Source organism: Notamacropus eugenii, chromosome 4 (genome assembly GCF_028372415.1).
Source record: "Notamacropus eugenii isolate mMacEug1 chromosome 4, mMacEug1.pri_v2, whole genome shotgun sequence".
Lineage (NCBI taxonomy): Eukaryota > Metazoa > Chordata > Mammalia > Diprotodontia > Macropodidae > Notamacropus > Notamacropus eugenii.
In genome coordinates, this window is record NC_092875.1 from 426,883,710 (window position 1) to 426,904,599 (window position 20,890).

General features: G+C 36.8%; 1 pseudogene; it reads left to right on the top strand.

The window, feature by feature from the left end:
* The first annotated feature begins 3,746 nt into the window (after window positions 1-3,746).
* LOC140502680 (signal-transducing adaptor protein 2-like) lies at window positions 3,747-7,802 on the top strand (annotated as a pseudogene).
* The last annotated feature ends 13,088 nt before the right edge of the window (window positions 7,803-20,890 follow it).

A 20,890-nucleotide genomic window follows, 5' to 3' on the forward strand; every position in this document is an offset into this window, starting at 1 on the left:
TGTCAGACAACAGACTCACAGACTGTCTCTTGAGCCTCTGTTAAGTAAGACTAGAAAAATTATGCCCTCTGGATTGTTTTCCTAGTTGTTTCTGGATCAGAAGACCTTGGTTCAGACCTTGACTTTATCACTTATTGTATATTTTAGTCTAGTCATTTTACTTCTCTGGATGTTAATTTCCTTACCTGCAAAATGAGTAGAATGGACAAGATGGTTTCCAAGTTCCCCCAGCTGGAAATCAGAAGACCAAGAGAGATTAATCTCCACCAATTCACATGCCAATGGACCTTGAGGTGCATGTTGCACTTATTACCTATGCTGACTTTGGGCAAGTCAGTTAACTAACCTGGGCTTCAATTTCTTCATCTGTAAAAGAGTTTTAGATGACTTCTGAGGTTCTTTTCTGACTTAAATCTCCAATCCTATTATATAAAGCTTCACTTAACTTAAAGCAAATCATATTTTTTTTTTTCCCTCTAGGATCCCAGGAAATCCTCATATCTATCCAAGATAATTACATTAGTTCTATGGCCTGTGGAGCAAATGCACTCCAAATGCAGAATGAAATTTTCTCAAAGCACAAGTACAAAAAGAATATCTTACATTAATTGCATTATACATTATCTCATTTGATCCTCTCATCATCCTCTGAGGTAGACAGAGATTTTAATCCTCATTATTTAGACAAGGAAACAGTGGTCCAGGAAAGTGGAGTTGTCCACAGTAAATCTAGATCTTCTGACTCTTAATCTGTTCCTCTTTCCACTATTTACACAGTCACAAGCTCATAGTTTCTGCTGAACATCGCACACATCCTAAATGAGGAATTTAGTTTCATTTTCAACAAGCATTTATTAAATATATACTATGTTTCAGGCACCATGCTAGTCACTGGGATTTAAAGACAGAATGAACAAAAGATCTCTGGCCCCACAAAGCTTTCATTCTACTGGGCTTTTTATATACAATCTGAAAACGCTATGCCCTCCTTTGCTCATGCAAAGACCCTGCTCTGTCAAACATAGCACAACCCTAGGCTCTTGGAAGGATATTCTTCAATTCACCAGACTGAGCATGTGGGAGACATCAGCTCTTCCTCTTGCAGTCTGAACCCTCAGCCTACGTGCCTAAATACTCCCAGACATATTAGACACAAGGTCTCCAGAGCACATGATTTCTTGTGTTGCATTTTATGTCTCTGGGATTTTATTCAAATATTTCATGGTCTCTATACAGCAAAGTCCATTTTTAAGAGACTCTATTAAAGGGATAGACCTCCCTCAAGACATATTTCTGTGCCAAGACGGAGAAATAGCCCTAGTGAATGCAGCCTTTTGAATAAATGTTCAGTTTATAACAAAAAAGAAATATATTTTTTTAAAAAGGAGAGGAGAATAGTACTTCCTTTGACTAAAACCAAGTGTTAAATGAATTCATGTTTCAGTGAATTCCTCATTCTAGGTGGATCAGCTACACAGACTTTTAATGTCATTTCTGGTATAGGCATGGAGTAATTCTTTCAGGCATATTGGCTGGAACAATCTGGCTTTTGTATTTGTATCTCTAGTGTTTAACACATAGTAAGTGTTTTTTCATTCATTCATTCATTCATTCATTCATTCATTCATTCAGTCATTGTCATCTTCTTAATTACTCCTTCAGTGCCTTCACTCAGAAGGTTAGGATGTTTCCAGAAGTACCTGATGCGAGAGCTATGTAGGGAGTGCGGCAAGTATGGGCCCAGCCACCAAATAGTTCTGGTGGGGAGTCTAGTAGTTTCATTGCCACCTGGCCTGGAGGGAAATTAGGGACATGTACTTAAGAGGACATGAAGTAGACTGCTGTCTACTTGGTGGGATATTTGCCTTGCACATAGTTGGCACTCAATCAATATTCATTGAATAAATTATTTAAAGGAAGCAAGGTCCTTTGCCCTTCGATTATTATCCCTGAAATTCTATCATTATCATTTCTTTTCTTTGAGTCTTGAAGGCTTCTGGATCTTTCAGCATTCCATATTAAAATATAATTACTCTTGAATTATTACCAAATAATAGCAATTACTCAATTAACAAGAATTAATGAAACACCTACTATATGCCAATCACTAGGAACTATGGATATAAAAACCAAACCAAACCAAAAAGAAATAGTCTCTACTCTTATGGAGCTTACATTTTATTGAGGAACAACGTACCCATACACACATACTCACACGTGTTTATATAATAAATATATGCAGAATACATAGAGAGTAGTTAAATACAAGGTAGTTTGATCCTTATTTTCTGGACAAGGAAACAGTTGTCCAGGGAAGTTGTCCCAGATGCCACACAGCTAATGGTAAATCCAGATCTCCTGACTATTCCTCTTCTCACTATTTACACAGTCACCAGCTCATAGTTTCTGCTGAGCATCACAGCTATCCTCCGTGAGGAATTTAGCTGTATTTTCAACAAGCACTTATTAAATATCCACTATGCTTCAGGAACTATACTAGTCACTGGACTTTAAAGACAGAATGAACAAAAGATCTATGGTCCCACAAAGCTTTCATTTTACTGAGGAAAGGCACTAGCTGTTGGGGAGATTAAGAAAGGCTTCATGTAGAAAGCAATGATTGAACGGTGTCTTGAAGGAAGTGAGGGATTCTTTGAGATGGAGGTGAGGCAGGGAGCTTTCCAGTTATAAGAAATGGGAAATGGAGTGCCAGGAGCAGCAGGGGGACTAGTTTATCTGGACTAGAGATATGAGAAGGGAAATACAGTAATGTATATTGAAGCTGGAAAGAGAGGTTGGAGTTGGTTGTACAAGACTTTAAAAGCCAAGAATGGGAGCTTATATTTTGTTTCAGAGGCATGAGAGAACTACTGGAGTTTTTTGAATAGGGAGTGACATGGTCAATTATGCATTTAAGGACCATTATTACTTTGATGGCTGTGTGAAGGATGGATTGAAATGAGGAGACTTAAGGGCAGAGATACCAGTTGGAGGCTACTGTAATAGTCCAGATAAGAAGCAATGATGATCCTTTCAAGGTGGTAACTAAGTAAGTAAAGAGGAGAGCACTTAGCTATCAATTAACTTCCTAGGCAACAGTTAACATCTTGGAAAGGGCTAATAGGAATAGATATGCCTGGGATAGAGGCTGGGCATATAGCCTGGGCATAAAGAAGAGTAGGCAAGATGGAAAAAAGGAATCCAGGATCTAGAAGAGCTAGGTAGCCTCTTAGCTTTCGAAGGGACCTTAGGAAATTTGATTCCAAAGCCAAGGAGGAGAGAAGAAAAGTTTAGGACCAGACCAAGACCCTGGTGAGCTGGGATCTGTCCAGAGTATCATATGTCAGTGTGTACCACCTTAAAAATTTTTTCTTAAAAGTGTGTATGCTCACTTTGCCTATGGTGAGGCAAATAGTTCTAGGGCAAGTCTAGGGCATTACTTGGAAAGGGCATTTTGACAGGACAAATGAACTAAAGACCAACCCTTAATAAAGCTGAATTTCAAGAATAGTTGCATAGAACTCTGTGTAACTTACAGAGGGATATCTCTCATCTGACATGAAATCGTTCTTATCCATAAGGACCACTGTGAAGCCCAGCGTCCTGTGCTTGAGCATCACAGCTATATGGTTGGCAGAGGTTGGACGGTTAATGTGTTCCTTGGATTTCATGAAAATCATTATTTAATATTCATTAGAATACATCTGTACCTAATGAATCAGGCCTGGTTGGATTAATTTAAAAGGATGCTTGGTGAAGAAAATGTCAGCACAAGAGAAATGATGTTTGTCATGAGCAAACCTGCCAGGGGCTTTGGGCAAAAAGCCAAGGTAAAAATGCAGGCTTTGCCTCGTGCCATCCCTGTGAAGGTCTGTCTATAAACTTGGGCCCTGCCAGCCCCCTGCTGTCAGCACCCTGGGGGCTGCTCCTGAGATCTTGGGCTTGAGGAAATTGTAATTCCTTCACGTACAGGGAGGGTAGCATTGTCCAAATAACATCAATTAGGCTGGGGACAAATAATCAGCATGCATTTTTCTACCTTATTTCCTTTCCTTGGTTTTACTGTTCCCATTTTTTCCCTTTTCTTTTTAACAAGCAACTCCACAAGGCAAGCCCCCCATGCTAATTAAGTCTGTTTTCCTATAGATTGTACTCAGGGAAGGGAGTTGAGCCAGAGACAGTTCCCACTGGATGCAGATGTCCAGAAAGCAACAAATGTGTCCAATGAAGTTGCCAAGGCAACTGTAGCTGCTGCTGACATCACTGGGAACAGAGGAAGGGGGGCTATGAGGAGGGAGACAAACAAATTCCAGGTGTGCCTCCCTTAAGAAAACCTCCCTTTGGGATAGTCATAAAATGGACAGATTAGGGGTGGCTTCTTTGCATGATGAAAAGATCCTTTTCTTTTCCAAAAGCCCCTTCCTCAAATTTTCTTGATATTGAAGTTTCCCGTATGCATTTTTAGGAGTTATCTCTTGGAGGGTCCCTATGTTTTTCTCAGGCTCAGTGCGGATGAAAGGAAACATAGCCTTAGCCTGAGTCCCCATCCAACGCAGATTCTACTCATGGATCTGGAAAATAACCAGAAATCAAATAAGAAGGTATTTAATTAAACCACACTGACAAAATATAACTAACAAAACAGTCCATGCAGTAAACTTGTTCTTGACCTTTCACAAACTTGATGGAAACACTTTCCCCTACAGACTTCTGTGCCAGTAGAGAAAAGGGAACAAATCCTTAAGGCTGTAGTGGTAGAGTGAGACACACCCTGAAGAAGACAATACAATAGGGGGGGGTGCGTGTGTGTGTGTGTGTATGTGTGTGTGTGTGTGTGTGTGTATGCTCCCACATGTGCATGATAGATCCCTTCAACAGTCTGGTGAAACCTCTGGATCCATCTTCAGAATTTATTTTTTAGGGGTTTTTTTGGTTGTTGTATACAACTCTTCATGACCACATTTGGAGTTTTCTTGGCAAAGATATTGGAATGGCTTGCGCTTTCCTTTTCCAGCTCATTTTATAGATGAAGTGCTCAGATAAACGGGGTTAAATGACTTGCCCAGGGTCACACAGCCAGTAAGTGTATGAGGCCAGATTTGAACTTAGGAAGATGTCTTCCTGACTTCAGGCCCAGTACTCTATCCACTGTGTTACTTAGATGCCTTTCCTTCCTTGAAATCTCAGAATAATGCTTATTAAAAACATTAAAAATACAAAGAAAAATTATTTTGCAATATATATCTACATGTGTATACATATATGTAAGATATGCCTGTGTGTCTAAATATATAGAGCTACACACATGCATACAATATGCATGTGTGTATGCACACACACATTTATAGAGAGCTTGCTACGCATCAGACACCGAGCTAAGTGCTTTACAATTATCTCATTTGATTCTTACAACAACCTTGCCAGATAGGTAATATTATTATCCCTATTTTATAGATGAGGAAACTGAGATAAACAAAGTGACTTGCTCAGAGTCACACAGCTAGGAACTATCAGAGGTCAGATTTGAACTCAAGTCATCCTGACCTCAGGCCTGCTCTGCACTGTACCATATAGCTGCCACCCTCTCTCTCTCTCTCTCTCTCTCTCTCTCTCTCTCTCACACACACACACACACACACACACACACACACACACACACTACACATGCATGTATATGTGCATATATATGCCCGTATACACACATGTGTATGTATGTCTTTATGTGCATATTCAGGGACCTCAGGCTAGGAGCCCCAGCACTGGAGCAGTTCCCTTGCCTTCTGAGCTGTTCCAAGGGAAGGCAACATCTCGGCCACTGTTGATCACAAGGAGCTCTGCTTGCTAGTTTCCAGCTTGGGTGCTTCAGCCCCACCTCTGCCTCACAGGATCATGGTGAGCCCTGCTTTTTCAGGCATCAGTCTGTCCCAAAGCTGCCTCGCTGTCACTACGTCTTACACTGCTGCTCTCCGCAGCCATCTGATTAGGCTCCTTTTCATCTTTCCTTTCAGCTCCTACAGATAAAAATGCTTTTTAGCTTTCGACCTCCCAGGTTGTCTAAACTCCATGAGATCAGGGAGCATTTCATTCTTTTAATTTGTCTCTCTTGTGCCCAGCCCATGGTAGGAACTTCATAAATGCTTCTTGATTGATTGATTGACATTCAATACATTCTTTGATCTGTCTTTCACTGGCTTCAGGATCCACCTGGGTGGCATAGAAAACTCCCTTAGGTAACTAATGTGAGACATTTTGCCTTACAGGGGAGGGAAACCTGCAGCTTTGAGGTTACCTCTAGGTCCTCCAGTGCAGCTCTTTGACTGAATCCAGACTTCACAGAACAAATTCTCATAATAAAAGGATTTATTCTATAAAGCTTGGGCTCAGTCAAAAAAGCCACACCCAAAGACCTAGAAGGCCATGCCCGAGGACCTAGAAGGCCACATGTGGCCTCAAGACCCAGGTTCCCTGCCCCTGCATCTACAACATGTATGTTCTTTAACCTAACCAACTGACTTTCCCTTACCTCTTTCACCTCTGGGAGGGAGAGGGGCAGCCATTATTTCCCATGAAGTAGTTTCCTGGGGCTGTGGCTTAACATAGATGTGTTCCCTTTCTCTGTCCTTTCCATTTCCATCATGATATGTAAAATTGTCTAGCAGCTTTGAAAAAGGATGCTTGGTGAAGAAAATGTCACTGAAAGAAAAATAATGTCTGTCATGAGCAAACTTGCCAGGGACTTTGGGCAAAATGTCAGAGCAAAAATACAGGATTCACCCTGTGCCATCATTGTGACATTCTGTCTATATACTTGGACTTTGCTGTCATCACCCTGGGGACTGGTTATGAGACCTTGGGCGCCTCTTAAAGAGCCAAGCAAATATTAGTGTGGGGGAAGGATGGAGTCAGTCCTTGGAAGTCCTTAGTATGGATTTATATAAATCATCAGTTATCAAAGAGTTTGGGTACAAAGGTACTTAAAATTCTAATGTTAGGAACCCACTCACTACCCACTGCAGATCAATCAGAGTCTCATTCAATCTGACTCTGCTGCCAGGACACAGATACAGGATGGCTGAAGCCCTGATCAAGAAGAGTCACCAGGCCTACAAGAAGCCTTCCTGCTTCCTGAATGTGACTTGTGTGGAAGCAGAACTGCTCTTGGAGAAATACCCAGACTGTGCAAACATGTTACTATGACTTGGAGGCCTCTGCTGGTTTTTCTATCACCGCCTTCCACATGTTCAATGGGGTGCGGGGTGGTAAAGCATGAGGGGGTGACTTATGACATTGATGTGGAGGAGTCCTTCTCTTGCTCCTCTCTCCATGACATAGAGAACTGTTTTGTCTCCAATACCAAGAAGGCCTTGGTTACCTTCCACTCTGAGGAGAACTAAGAGAAGGTCTTAGGGTTTGTGGAGGCCAACCAGGAGAATGGAGAAAGCACTAAGCCTCCAGCCAGGAGAGGCTGAGTGAATGTAGCAGTTCCTGAATCAGGCAAGCCCTGCCCCGGTTACCCATACCTCTGCCACCTGTGCCTGTTCAGGATGAGACATTATACCTACATTATACCTATCAGTGATGAGTTCATAACCCAATATGTAGATGAATAGATAATGTCCTCAAACTTTTTGGCTGGCCCCAAACCCAAGAGACAAGGGAAGCTGCTGCTCAAAGTGCCACCCATGCCCACCAAACCCAACATCAGCTCCAAGAAAGTTGCCCTAGGGTCTTTCCAGACCAAGATTTCCTTCCTCATATCCATTTCCATAGATATTACTGAGAATCTGAAAAGGAAGCTATAGTGGAGGAAGGACAGCCTAGAAGGGTGACACAACCTAAATTTGGGGAAAAGGCCTTAGGATGCCCTCTTTCAGACTCTGCCCCCAAGGGATGCTGCCTATCACTCTTCTTCCTCTTTTTAGTCCCTCTAGCTTTAGTCCTTGAGCAGGTAGGACACTGATTGAGCCCCTACTCCCTTAGAGGCAACTCAACTCTTCCATTCCCGTTAGATGTTAAAGCTAAAGGAGCATGAAAAAAAGATCAACAGAAATAAAGATAAATGCCTTTGTAATTGCAGAAAATTGGAACTGGAAGGGACCTCAGAGATCAGTTGATCCAACAGCCTCATTTTAGAGCTAGCAGGGGTTCAATTAATCTTCACTGGTGAAAAAATAGTGAATGCAACAGTGATGAATATGGAAATATGCTTTACCAGATAGCACATGTATAGACTATATCAAACTTTTGCCTTCTGTTTTTAGAAGGGGGGAGGGGAGGGGAGGTGGGGAGAGAAATTTGGAACTCCAAATCTTATAAAAATGAAGGCTAAAATATTCTCTTAATATGAATTTTTGGGAAAAAATAAAATACTACTTAAATTTAAAAAACAGAACAAAACTAGATGGAAATTGAGTGGACAGAACTAAAAATGTCTGTGGAATTAACTAATGTATATTCACTTTAAAACTGCATTTATATTTCTATTATTTTCAGTTCTGTATCATTTCAACTTTGTTTATTGGAGCAAATCCACCAAATATTATTTTTTAAAAATAGTGAGTGAAAAAAAGAGGTAAGATGAGTTGTCTAGGGTCATACAACACCAAGACCTAAACATAAATCTTCTAACTTTAGGTCCACTGCACCTATTCATTGAAACAGAGACAAGGACGGTTAGTACAGAAAGACAGATAATAGAGAAAACAGGATTTGATTGGCAAAATAGCAATGTATAACCAGTTTTTCAGGGATGCATCTACTGTGTAGAGAGGAAGATTCATGTAGAGATTTTCCTTTCTTCCTTCCACCTTTCGCGCTTTAAAAAAAATTATTCATTTATTCAACAAGCTCTATGCCAGGCATTGTGCTAGAGATACAAAACCAAATTGAAACAATTCTTGCCTTCAAGGAGTTTACATTTTATTGGAGTTTATGTTCTAGTTTTCAATTAATTAGAGCAAGAAAATGTTAGGAAGTAAGAAATGTCTGTGCTTTTAAATGATATGATTGGAAACTATGATTCAGTTTTTTTTAATGGACATAAATTTATTTTCTCTCTCTCCTACCTTCCCACTTTCACTGAATATATTTTACACATAATACAAATTATATGTGTATACATGTATATATGTTTATATATGTAATGTACACTACATATGTAACAGTACATATTACATATTATATAATATATTGCAGAGGTCACCATTCAAGCACCCTGGCACTCCCAGAGGAACAAGCCAATCATCTGAGCTGATATGACTGGAACATGTGCCTCCATGATTCCAGCCTCTCCCATCACCAATTCATGCTTCCTATAGATGATAGATTAATATTGCTTTTTTTAATAGTATTTTTCCCCAAGTACATGTAAAGACAATTTTTAACATTCATTCAAAAAAATTTTTGCTTTCCAAATTTTTGTTTCTCCCTCCCAGCTCTTCCTTTTCTCCCCTCCCCTCTCCCTAAAACAGTAAGAGGGACAAATGAATATTTCTGAAACAAGTTCAGTCACGTAACAGTCCTGTTCAGGAAGCTTCAGGGGGTCCCCATTGCCTGTTTGACATTAGAAAGCCATTAAACAATGTGGCTCCAACCTTCCCTTTCAGAGAGATTTCACATTCTTTCTCCTCATATACTCTCTGGTTTAGTCAGACTGGCCAACTTGCTGTTTTCATATATGACATTCCACTACTTTTCTCCATGCTTAGAATTCACTCATCTTCACCCCCGCTTTAGCTTTAGCTCAGTCCAAGGTTCCACAAAAAAATAAAAGAAAGAGCCAGAGAGAAGACCCTTTTGTGGGAGAGCGGTTAAGACCAGAAAGGGGGTGACTGGTATTCTTTCTGGCTTTTCCTCTGGTCTATATTTCCTTGCCTGTGTTATGCATGACTTGCTGTGATGCAAGGTGCTGAAACTCTTAGGAACAGAAAATGCCAAAGGATTTGAGTGATGGTCTCTATCACAGGGTCAATGACAGCTCTGCCTTGACAATACTTTCTATTACTAGAAAGGGTATGTGTGAAGTGGCTTAAAGCTGAATTGTTAAGGGTCCACTTGGTCACTGAAGATAGATCTGAAATGAAGATAAGCTGTCTCTCAGATTCCTGTATTCTCTTGGGTGTGCCGGTATCAGAGGTTATGGGGACCATGATGATCAGAAGTCACAAAAGTCCTTGGCATTGTCAAATGACACATCAAAAACTGATAAGATTTTATGTGGAAAGGACACTAAAGAAAATATACTACCATTTGCTTTGCCAGTGTACCCTAAGGACCATGGGGCCTTTCCATGTTGCTTGCTGCTGAAATCCCTTGCGTGTGTTGTCTCTCTCTATTAGAACGTGAACTTCTGGAGAACAGGGATTGTCTTGCTTTTTATCTGTTCTCACATCACTTAGCATAGTGCTTGCGCATAGTAAGAGCTTAATAAATGCTTTTTCATTCATTCATTCATATTACTGTTTTACTATGAGAACATTCTAATTGAAATTGTTACCACCAATATTTTCCCATTTCTAGTTCATTCTGCACACAGTAGTATTTTCATTGTATCACTTTGGTTAAAAAAGAAAAACAAAGCAAGACAAGTTTTAAAAGGGCTCCCCATTGCCCACAACTAAAATCTAAATGGTAATGTGCTAAGGAATGAATCAGTGGTATGGGAGTGGAAGCATTCAACAGAGATTAAGTTTTAAAAGTTTAACAAAGGAAGGCAAATATAGTAGTAGATTGAGGGGCATCGTGTTCAAGAAAAGGTATTTTATCTTGAGTTTTCAAATTTATTTTAAATACGCATTTATTATTTATTGAGTTTTAAAATTTATTTTAAATACAATTTATAAAAATTTATTTTAAATACAAAATAAGAAAAAAAATGCCATGCACAGTAGAATATGAGAGGATTCAATATAAAGTAATAAATTTCTATTGCAAAAAAACCAATATAATGAATAGTACACATTAATTTCAAAGCTATCCATCTTTGCTTTCATGTAGGTTTTCTTTTGCTGTGCATTTTTAACTTTATTTTTCCCCCATGCTCCCTCCCACCTCTGAAGGCTACAATTAAACATGGTTTCATACATACATACACATACATAGATATCCATAAACATACACACACATATACACACATACCTATGTCATATATATAAATATATATTTTATTTATTCAGTTCTCACCATTCACTTCCACAAGAATTTGAATTCAAAATGTCTTCCCCATCTCTCCCCAATCCCACTCCAGGACAGTATGCACTCCATCCATCCTTTCCTCCAGTCTGCCCTCCGCTCTATTACCCACCCTTCCCCTCTATTTTCCTGTAGGGCAAAATAGATTTCTATACTCCTTCGCCTGTATAGTTTAATTTTCAGTTGCATGCTAAAACAATTTTTAACATTCATTCTTAAAGCATTGAGTTCCATATTCTCACCTTCCCTCCCCATCCACCCTCATTGAGAAAACAAACAATTGACTACAGGTCATATATATGTAACAATGCAAAGCACTTCCATAATAGTTACATTGTAAAAGACTAACCACATTTCCTTCTGTCCTATCCTGTCCTTCATTTATTCCATTCTTTCCCTTGACCTGTCCTCCTACAAGAGTGTTTGCTTCTGATTATCCCTTTCCCCAATTTGCTGTCCCTTCTATTATCTTTCCTCTCCTATCCCCTTCCCCTTTGTCTTCATGTAGGAAAGATTACCATTTCAATTGAGTGACACATACCTATATCTTACTACGTATGATTTATGCTTATTTCAAATTGTTTTCTGTTTCTCTGGGGGTGGATAGTGTTATCCTTCATAGATTCAAGTCTTTCCATATTTTACTAAATCCACCAGCTCATTTCTTGCACAACAATATTCTGACTCCATCACATTCCATCTAGCAGATTGTCTATGAGAATCTTTCCTCCAAATTTTCTGAAAAGGTATCTTAAAAACAGTTCCTAGAGGGAACTTGAGAATGTTTCCAGGCAAAAGGCAGCCACATACAATAGAAAAAATGCTAGATTTGCTCTCCTAGGATTTTGATCTGAGTCCTGTATCTCCCACTTACTATGCAATTTTGGGCAAACCCCAATTGTATCTTTGGGCCTTAGTTTCATTATTTGTAAAATGAAGGGCTTAGAATAGATGAACTATAGCATCTTCCTAGTTTCTAACATTTTTATAGTTAAAAATATATATATATATTTTATTTTAGCATTCTTTTTTTATAATTTTGAATTCCAAATTCTCTCTCTTTCACAATCCCTCCTCTCTCCATTGAGATGGCAAGCAATATGATATCCATTATACATGTGAAGTCATGCAAAACATATTTCCATATTAACCATGTTGCAAATCATGGACTCATTTTGACTTTATCTTGGCATATTGTGTGAGATGTTGGCTGATGCCTAGTTTTTGGCCTATCTGTTTTCCAGTTTTCTCAGAAATTTTTATAAAATAGTGAGATTTTGCCCCCAAAACTCGAATCTTTGGGTTTTTTTCTCCAAACACTGGATTATAATGGTCATTTACTCTTGTATATTGTGTATTTAATCTATTCCACTTACCCACCGCTCTATTTCTTAATCCATACCAGATTGTTTTGATGATTACTTCTTGTAATATAGTTTGAAATCTGATACTGCTAGACAACCTTCATATTTTTTTCACTGATTCCCTTGATATCTTTGACCCTTTGTTCTTCCAAATGAATTTTGTTTCTAATTTTTTAGCCCTATAAAACAGTTATTTGGTAGTCTAATTGGTATGGCACTGAATAAGTAAATTAATTTAGGTAGAACTGTTATTTTTATTATTTTGGTTCAGCTTACCCATGAGCAATGAATATTGTGTTAATTGTGTTTTGTAACTGTGTTCATATAGTTCCTGGGTTTGTGTCAGCAGGTAGACTCCCAAGTATTTTCTATTGTCAGCAGTTAATTTAAATGGAATTTCTAGTTCTATTACTTCCTGCTAGGTTTTATTGGTAATATATGGAAATGCTGATGATTTTTGTGGGTTTATTTTATGTCTTGCAACTTCACTAAAGTTGTTCACTGTTTCATCTAGGTTTTTAGTTGATTCTCTAGGGTTCTCTAAGTATACCATCATATCATCTGCAAAGAGTGATAGTTTTCTTTCCTTATTGCCTATTTTTATTCCTTCATTTTTCTTTGTCTTACTGTTATAGTTAATATTTCTAGTATAATATTTTAAAATAGCATTTTTATTTTGTCCAGTTAAAGGTAAAGAAAATTTTAACATTTATTTTAAAAAAGTTGTTTCAAATTTTCTCCCTCCTTCCCTATCCTCCCCCTCCCTAAATAGTAAGCAATTTGATAAAACTTGCATATGTACAGTTATGTAAAACATATTTCTATATTAATCATGTTGTGAAAGAAGAAACAGATCAAATGGGAAAAAAACATGAAAAAAAATAAAGTGAAAACAGTATGCTTTGATCTTCATTCAGATTCCATCAGTTCTTTCTCTGGATAGGAATAGCATTTTCCACCTTGAGTCCTCTGGAATTGTCTTGGATCATTGTACTGACTAGATTAGTTTAGTCTTTCAGAGTTGAACATCACACAATATTGCTGTTACTGTGTACAATACTTTCTTGGTTCTACTCATTTCACTTTGCATTAATTCATGTAAGTCTTTCTAGGTTTTTCTGCAGTTTTCTTCCTCATCATTTCTGATAGCACAATAGTATTCCATTACATTTACACAATGCAATCAAGATTAGAAGGAAAGCAGAAATCTGGGAAACAATTTTTCAGCAAGTGTCTCTAATAAAGGCCTCATTTCTCAAATATATAGAGAACTGAGTCAAATTTATAAGATTACAAGACATTCACCAGTTGATAGATGGTCAACAGGATGAACAGGTAGTTTTCAGATGAAGAAATCAAAATTATTTGCAGTCATATAAAAATGTTCTGAATCACTATTGATTAGAGAAATGCAAATTAAAACAACTCTGAGATATCACCATACACTTTGAAGATTGACTAATATGACAGGGAAAAGAATGATAGATGTTAGAGAGGATGTGGGAAAATTGAGACACCAATGTACTACTGGTGGAGTTGTGAGGTGATCCAACCATTCTGGAGAGAAATTTGGAACTGTGTCCAAAGGGCAATCAAACTGTGCATACCCTTTGATCCAGCAATACCACTACTAGATCTGTATCCAAAAGAGATTATTAAAAAAAAAAAGAAAGGACCTACATGTATAAAAATATTTATAGCAGCTCTTTCTGTGGTGGAAATTATATTGGAATTTGAAGGATTGCCCATCAGTTGGGGAATGGCTGCCCAAGTTGTGGTATATGAATGTCATTTTCTTTGTAAATTTGACTCAATTCTCTATATATTTGAGAAATGAGGTCTTCATGAAAGACATTTGCTGTAAAAATGTCGCGCAGTTTTCTGCTTTCCTTCTAATCTTGATTGCATTGGTTTTGTTTGTGTAAAACCTTTTTAATTTAATATAATAAAAATTATCCACTTTATATCTCATAATGCTCTCTATCTCTTGTTTGGTCAAAAATTCTTCCCTTCTCTGTAAGCTGATAGATACACTATTCCTTGCTCTCCTAATTTGGTTATGGTATTACCCTTTTTGTTTAAATGATGTACCTAATTTCACCTTATCTTAGTATATGGTATGAGATATTGCTCTAAACCTAGTTTTTGTCATGCTATTTTCTAGTTTTCCCAGTTTTTGTCAAAGTTTTTGAATTCTTATCCCGGAAACTGGGGTCTTTGGGTTTATCAAACAATTTTCCAATGTAATATTGAACAGATAATGGACATCCTTGCATCACCCCTGATCTTATTGGGAAAACTTCAAATTTATCTCTGTTACAGATAATGCTTATTCTTGGTTTTAAGTAGATACTACTTTTCATTTTAAGAAAGTTTCCATTGACTCTTATGCTTTCTAGTACTTTTAAAGGAAACAGTTATTGTATTTTGTCAAAAGCTTTTTCTGCACTTTTTGATAGGATAATATTATTTTTCCTATTTTTGTTATTGACATGGTCAATTAGGCATATTGTTTTCCTAATATGAAACCAGTTTTGCATTCCTGGTAGAAATTCCACCAGGTCATGCATAGTCTATGATTTTTTGTGACATATTGCTGTAATCTTATTGCAAGTATTTTACTTTAAAATATTGTATTAATATTCATTAGGGAAATTGGTCTATAGTTTTCTTTCTCTGTTTTTATTCTCCCTGGTTTAGGTATCAAAATGTACTTGGTCATAAAAGAAATTTGGTAGGACTCCTTTATCTATTTTTTCAAATAGTTTATGTAGTATTAGAATTAATTGTTCTTCAAATGTTTGGTAGAATTCACTTGTAAATCCATCTGGTCCTGGGGAAATTTTTCCTTAGGGAGTTTATTTGTGCCTTGTTCATTTGTTTGTTTTTTTTTTTCTTGGTCTAAGATAGGGTCATTTAAGTATTTCATTCCATCTTCTGTTAAACTGGGCAATTTATATTTTTGTAAATATTCATCCATTTCACTTAGATTGTCAGTTTTACTGGCATATAACTGGGCAAAATAGCTCCTAATTATTGCATTGATTTTATCTTTATTAGTGGTTCATTCCCTCTTATTTTTGATACTGATAATTTGTTTTTCTTTTAACCAATCATTTAATCTATTTTATTTTTTTCTTCATAAAACCAGCTCCTAGTTTTATGTATTAGTTCAATGGACTTTTTACTTTCAATTTTTATTAATCTTTCCTTTGATTTTCAGGATTTCTATTTTGGTGTTTAATTGGGAATTTTAAATTTGTTCTTTTTTCTAGTTTTTTTTTTTTTGGTTGCATGGCAGATTTATCCACCTGCACTTTCTTCTACATATATTTTTTAATTATGCAAGCATTAGGTTGTGCTGCTCAAATGCCTGGACGATCCGGCTCCTGTTCTTGTCAGGACTTTATATTGACCCTTGGAGCTCAGGGGGGCATTCACATTTTCTATTCTGTTGTCTTTCAATTCTCCTCCTTTCTCTAGGGCAGCTGATCTAAGTGATTCAAATTACCAAGCTAATGCCCAACATTGTCACAAAGGAGGATAGAGAAGTAGAACCTATACCACCTCAAGCACCTACCCTGAGGGAAAAAGAGATTTGGACCCCTCATTACAGCTATATATTTGCAGCACCACCTTTGGAATGCATGAGAGGGATGACCTTTCCTATACCCATTTCAAAGCAGGTCTAGATATGCTTTATTTCTTATCAGTCATGATAACACTTTTAATTGTCTGTTAAGTCACAATTGTCTGTTGAGAACTCCATGGGTATACTAAAGAGGTAATTCTTTACTATTATGTTATAAGAAAAGATGAGTAGGATGGTTTTGGAAATATCTGGGGAGTCATATAAATTTTTTCCCCTGGGTACTGCTTTGCTTGCATTTCACAAACTTTGATTATGTTGTCTTATTATTTTTAATGAAATTATTTATTGCTTCTGTGATTTGTTCTTTGACCCACTCATTCTTTAGGATTAGATTATTTAATTTCCAATTACTTTTTAATTTATGCTTCCAAGGCCCTTTATTGAATGTATTGTGCATTATGGTCTGATAAGAGTTCATTTAATATGTCTGCTATTCTGCATTTGTTTTAAAGGTTTTTATGCCTTAATACATAGTCAGTTTTCGTGAATGTGCCATGTACAGTTGAGAAAAAGGTATATTCCTTTCTATTCCCATTCAGTTTTCTTCAGAGGTCTACATATCTAATTTTTCTGAAATTCTGTATCTCTCCTTAACTTCTTTTTTTATTTATCTTATGGTTAGATTTATCTAGTTCTGAGAGGGGGAAATTGAAGACCCCCTTTAGCATAGTTTTGCTGTCTATTTTCTCATATAACTCATTTAACTTTTACTTAGATAATTTGGAAGCTACGTTATTACTTCATTGCCTATGATAACTTTTAGGAAGATATAATCTCCTTACTTATCTCTTTTAATTAGGCCTATTTTTGCTTTTTCTTTTCTAATATCATGACTGCTACCTCTACCTTTTTTACAACTGAAGTACAGTAGAATCTGTGCCAGTCCTTTATTTTAACATTATGTATGTCTTTCTGTTTTAAATATGTTTCTTGTAAACAACATGTTATTGCTTTCTGGTTTCTAATCTATTCTTCTCTCCACTTCCATTTTATATGGGTGAATTCATCCCATTCAATTCATTCCTAACTGTGTATTTTCCACCATCCTATTCTCTCTCCCTCTCTTTCTCTCTCTCCTTCTCTCTCTCTTTCTGTCCTTCCTCTTATCACCCCTCTGCTTTATTTTATTCCATTCCACTCCTACTTCCCCATTGAATAAGATAGATTTCTATATTTAACTGAGTTTTTATATATGTATATATATACATTCTCCCCTCATTGAACAAGTTCAAATGAGTTAGGTTCAATCACTTCTCTTTCTTTTCCATTTCCCCTTCCATCCTAAAACTTTTCCTCATGCATCTCTTTTATGTGAGATAATTTCCCCCATTCTTTCTGTTCCTTTCCCTTTACCCCAGTACATCCTTCTTTATCACCATTCCATTATTTAGAGATCATAACAATATAATCAACATGTACCTGTGCCCTCTGCCTATTTAGAGTCCTTTTAACTGCCCTAATACTGATATCATGATTTCTCTTTCATGTTTACCTGGTTATGTTTCTCTTGAGTCTTGTGTTTGAATTTCCAATTTTCTATTCAGCTCTTGTCTTTTCATCAGGAATGTTTGATGTTCTCTATTTCTTAACTGTCAGTTTTTTTCCCCTACAGGTTTGTAGTCAGTTTTGACAGGTAGGTTATTGTAATCCTAGCTTCTTTGCTTTCTAGAATATCATATTCCAAATGCTTCATTCCTTTAATGTGGTAACTGCAAAATCTTACATGACCATGTCTGTGACTCCATGACATTTGAATGGTTTCTTTGTGGCTACCTTTAGTATTCTTTCTTTGATCTGGAGGCTCTGAAATTCAGTTTTAATATTCCCTGGAGTTTTTATTTTGGGATCTCTTTCAGGAAGTGATCAGTGGATTCTTTTAATTTCAATTTTGCCCTCTGGTTCCATGATATCAGGGCAATTTTCCTTTATGATTTCTTGAAAGATAATCTGTAGGCTCTTGTTTTTACTCATGGATTTCAGGTAGTACAATAATTATTAAATTACCTGTCCTTGAATTATTTTTCTGATTAGTTATTTCTGGTAAGATATTTCACAGTTTCTTGTATTTTTTCCATTCTTTTGACTTTATTTTATTGCTTGCTATCTCATTAGCTTCCACTTATTCAATTCTAATTTTTAAGGAATTGTTTTCTTTACTGAGTTTTTGTACCTCTTTTTACCATTTGTCCAATTTTACTTTTTAAGGTGTTATTTTCATCAGTAAATCTGTTAATTCTCTTTTCATAATTTTCTTGCATTGCTCTCATTTCTTTCCCCAGTTTTTCCTCTACCTACCATTCTCATTTTATTTTTTTAAAATCATGTTTTGGTTCTTTTTTTAGCTCTTTTAGGAATTCTTTTAGGGCTTGTGTTCAATTTGCATTTCTCTTTAAAGCTTTGCTTGCACCTATGTTCATGTTATTGTCTTTTTCTGAATTTGTGTCTTGATAGTCCCTGTCACCATAATAGCTTTTTCTGGTCAGGCCTTTTGTTGTTGCTATTTGTTCATTTTTCATCCCATTGCTTGACTTTTTTGGAGATGAGTGTTGAGAGAGCGGGGCTACAGTGCCTCCTTTATTCTGCCATCTTAGCTCTGGCTCTTTCACATTTTTATAATTTAAAAAACATGGTCAATGGCTAGGTGCAGATTGAAGGTGCAGGGAGGGGTTGGAAGTATAAAGTGGAACAAGATCCTGAAGGGGGTGAGAAGGGATGAAATCAAGATCATAAATAAAGATCTATCCTTGGAAAGGAAAAGAAACACATCCTTAAAGAGAAACTGGTTGGAGATACAGAAGAAATGGAAGAATAGAGAAGATGCAACATGGGGCCATCCAGGTGGCTTGTTTTATTTTTTTTTTCAGTAAAACTAAGAGGGTTTCGTTTTATTAGAGTGAGGGAGGTAAGCATGAGGTCTTTCTAGATTTCCTTGCATTGAAAGGAAACCTTTATAAGACCCTGTAACTTACTGCAAAATGGAGGGAAACCATATTATGACCAGAGCAACCTTTTGTTGACCTTACAATAAAATTTTTATACATCTTCTGGATTTGTCCAACAGGCAGATCCTTTGAATTTCCCTCCAGGATGACTAGCACCACGTGATCACATAATTTTCTTTGGAAAGCAGAGTGCTGACAAAGCAATTACCCTCTGTCCTAAAATTTGGAGGTCTTTGCCAGGGACATGGGGATTGTCATCTGGGAGCTGGCTCAAATTTCTGGCCTCAAAGATGAGCTAGACAAAACTGTCTGATATTTACAGACTAATATTCCTGGTGGCCAGAAATAAGTGGTCTCTCTGAATTTAAAGTTCAGAATGAAATCTCTTTAGTGTGGTGTAACTAAGAATATAAAGTGTACCTTGCTTATGTAATCATTGTGCAACTATGGGTAAATCCTATAACCTGTTTAATCTTCAATTTTCTCATTTGTAATATGGAAATAGCAAAACTTGTACCTCCTATCTCTTGGGCAGTTGGTTGTCATAGGGGATAGAGTGCTGTGCCTGGAGTCAGAAAGACTCATCTTCCCAAGTTCAAATCTGGCCTCAGACACTTACTATGTGACCCTGGGCAAATCAGTTAACTCTGTTTGCCTCAGTTTCCTCATCTGTAAAATGAGCTGGAAATGGAAAAGAACTATAGAATCTTCATCAGAAAAACCTCAAATGGGGTCACAAGGAGTCAGACTTGACTGGAAAATGACTAAACAAGAACAGCAACAAAAACCTCTTACCTCAGAGGGCTGTTATAAGAAAAGACCTTAGTAAACCTTAATACATAACATGAAGTATTTCAATCCTCCCTTAAAATTTCATGTAAATTCAATCTTATCTTAAATGCAGTAGGAGATGCTATATTTAAATGTATCTCCTCTGGTCATATAACATCTAGAGTATTATGTTCAGTTTATGGCATATTTTTATAGGAGTTATTTTCAAACTAGAGCCATTTCAGAGGGGGGCATACAGGATGATGTAGAATCTCTAATCAGTGTCATGTGAGGAACAATTGAAAGAACTGAGGACTGGAGAAAACTAAGAATGCACATTAGGGAAAAACATGATATCTTCAATTATTTGAATAGCTACAGTGTGAGGAGGTAGTAGACTTACTCTGAGTTGTAGGTTTAGGATCAATGGATAAAAATTACAGGAGGAAGATTTTGGCTTAGTATAAGAAAGAATTTTACGTCAAACAATAGAAGATAGTAGAAAATGGCTATTTGTCAGGGATGTTGTAGGAGGCCCTCTTGTATTAGATGATCCCTAAAGCTTCTTCCTACTCTTAAGATGCTATGATTCTATTTATTGTATCATGAATTCTTTTGTAAGATAAAATGAAACCCCCAAAACACTGATAATCACTAACTAATATTTATTACATATGTATATTTTATTTACATGCACATACAATGTATATATACACATATATGTTTATAAATATAGGTTTTCCACATGCTGGGTTTTTTTTAAAAAGGGTATACTTGTGGAAGCACACCAAGGAAGATTTAAGTATACTATTAAATCTGAATGTAAGCAATTTAATTTTTAAAAAATACACAAGATTCTGAGTATATTTGGAAGTTATCTTGGGAAATTATTAATAAGACCTTGTATTTACACAGCCAAGAGAAGATTTAAGGAAGATATCATCATTATTGTTCCAACTATCTGTGATATA